Raw genomic sequence first — 2,836 nt, 5'->3', positions numbered from 1 at the left:
CATAAAAGGCACTTTTATATTCTCTACCCACCTTCTCATTTCCCTTTACAATTATTCTCACCTCCTATCATTTAGCTGCCAGATATTTTATCAGTCACCTTATTGGGAGGAAAGAGATGAATTCTCCTAATAATTAGACAGTGGTCAAGATCATTGTACTGTCATGTGTAACTATTAAAAAAAAAAGAAATATATAAACAAATAAAAATATCTATAGGCAAAAAAAGAAAACAAATTATTGTGTCTGTGGGAATAAAATTATTAACTATTTTTTTCTTTAATGTGAATCTATTACATTTGTTAATATTCACCTAAAAACACAATTTTACAATAAAAGCTGTGAAAAAATTAGCATGATAGAATACTAAAATAAGGTTAATCATGGTACTTAGTAACTAAAGGAGACATAGGACTTTCTAGGAGAAAAGAAGTTGTATCAAGAATGAAATCATTTAGAAAATTATTTTTAACATGATGTGAATTCCCCTGAGGACTTATTGTGATTTGAAAATTTCTTGTAACTTTCAAAGATATATAAATATTTCTGTCAAAAATTAGAACTATTAGAATTAAATTCAAATGTATACAAGGTATGTTGCTTTATATTCCAATAGGCAATTTGGAATGCTTATTTTATTAAAAATTTATAAAATTTCCAATAGTCCCCTGAGACAAGTAAACATTAATTTGTTATCTAAGTCATAAGACATTTATTATGCAGCTAAAGTCTGGCAGACACAGAATCAAAGTGTGATTTCAGATTAAAAAAAAAAACAGCAAATGATAAGGACACAACAATGCAACAAATGTAAGCATGTGCGGAGGAAGTTGTATTCTATGATCTGGGTTCTCCTTTGTGCAACTTTTAAACAAACCCAACCATTGCAGATTCCATCTCTGTGTCTCCTAATTTGTACATTATTTGTTAAAGCTTTGAATAATGCCTTCAACTTATCACATAAGCACCAGTTATTAAAAAGATTAAATTTGTCAGCCCTTTTCAGCTCTGCAATTATTTGTGAAATTATTACAATACAAGGTTTTCCTGAATGAATGTAGCTTGAAACCATTTCCAGTTTACCACAGGAACAAAAAAAAATAGAGCCCTAAGTCTTCCCTGTAACATTGGTTGTGAAGAAAATTAACAAATCTTACAAGTTCAGAACTATTGAAAGAGAAAATATTCACTATAAATTCTGTAACACAAATGAGGGCTACCATCTTCCTATAAGTTATGGTTTGGATCTAAAATGTCCTCTAAATACTCATTTCATACAGATTTGGTTGCCAGTCTGTGGCACTTTTGGGAGATCGTGGAACTTTAAGAATGTGAGACCTGGAGGAAGGAAGTTAGGTCTCTGGGGTAGGCTTTTGAAGGGGATGTTGGGACCCTGGACCCTTCTCTCTTTCTTTGCTTTCTGAAAAGCATGAGCTGAGCAGTCTTCTCCTCCATACATTCCTGCCATGATCTACTGACTTTCCCGAAACTCAAAGAAATGTAGCCAAGTGACCATAAAAGAAAACCTCTGAAATCATGAGCCAAAATACACCTTTTATCCTTTTAATTTGATTATCTCAGGTATTTTTTTTTTCACAGCAACATCATGTTAATACTCTATCATATGATATAAATATCAAGAGAGAGAGTTGATTTTTCTGAAGTGAACATCTTGGTCCCACTAGTGGCAATCATAATTTTCTACTGAAAATTATTTTAATGTTTGTAGTTGATGTTTGATTTGGATCTGTAGCATTTATAACTACTACTACTAATAATAGATACTATTAGCTTATTACTTGTTATTTGTTAAAAATCAAATCTATTTTTTAATCTGCATAAGAATACCATCAGCCACTTGTTAGTGTTATGTTAAAACTTACAGGAAAGAAAATGAGATATAAAGAAAAATTTCCATGGTCACATATTGAATGTGTGGACACCTGGCATTTGTTTCCAGATCTGAGTTCTAAAATTAAGGCTGTATACTGCCTCGTATTAAGCTTTATTTTCTCATGTAGATATCACTTATGTAGAAAATAAAAAAATATCTTATTCTCTAATTTTTTGAGTTCTTTGTATACTCTGGATATTAGGGCTCTATCTGAAGTGTGAGGAGTAAAGATTTGTTCCCAGGATGTAGGCTCCCTATTTACCTCTCTTATTGTTTCTTTTGCTGAGAAAAAAACTTTTTAGTTTGAGTAAGTCCCATTTGTTGATTCTAGTTATTAACTCTTGTGCTATGGGTGTCCTATTGAGGAATTTGGAGCCCGACCCCACAGTATGTAGATCGTAGCCAACTTTTTCTTCTATCAGACGCCATGTCTCTGATTTGATATCAAGCTCCTTGATCCATTTTGAGTTAACTTTTGTGCATGGCGAGAGAAAGGGATTCAGTTTCATTTTGTTGCATATGGATTTCCAGTTTTCCCAGCACCATTTGTTGAAGATACTATCCTTCCTCCATTGCATGCTTTTAGCCCCTTTATCAAATATAAGATAGTTGTAGTTTTGTGGATTGGTTTCTGTGTCCTCTATTCTGTACCATTGGTCCACCCATAACCCAATCAACAAATGGGCCAAGGACCTGAACAGACACTTCTCAGAGGAGGACATACAATCAATCAACAAGTACATGAAAAAATGCTCACCATCTCTAGCAGTCAGAGAAATGCAAATCAAAACCACCCTAAGATACCATCTCACTCCAGTAAGATTGGCAGCCATTATGAAGTCAAACAACAACAAGTGCTGGCGAGGATGTGGGGAAAAGGGTACACTTGTACATTGCTGGTGGGACTGCAGATTGGTGCAGCCAATTTGGAAAGCAGTATGGAG

This window comes from Marmota flaviventris, chromosome 8 (assembly GCF_047511675.1).
Source record: "Marmota flaviventris isolate mMarFla1 chromosome 8, mMarFla1.hap1, whole genome shotgun sequence".
Taxonomy (NCBI): Eukaryota; Metazoa; Chordata; class Mammalia; order Rodentia; family Sciuridae; genus Marmota; species Marmota flaviventris.
This window is presented reverse-complemented; position numbering follows the sequence as displayed.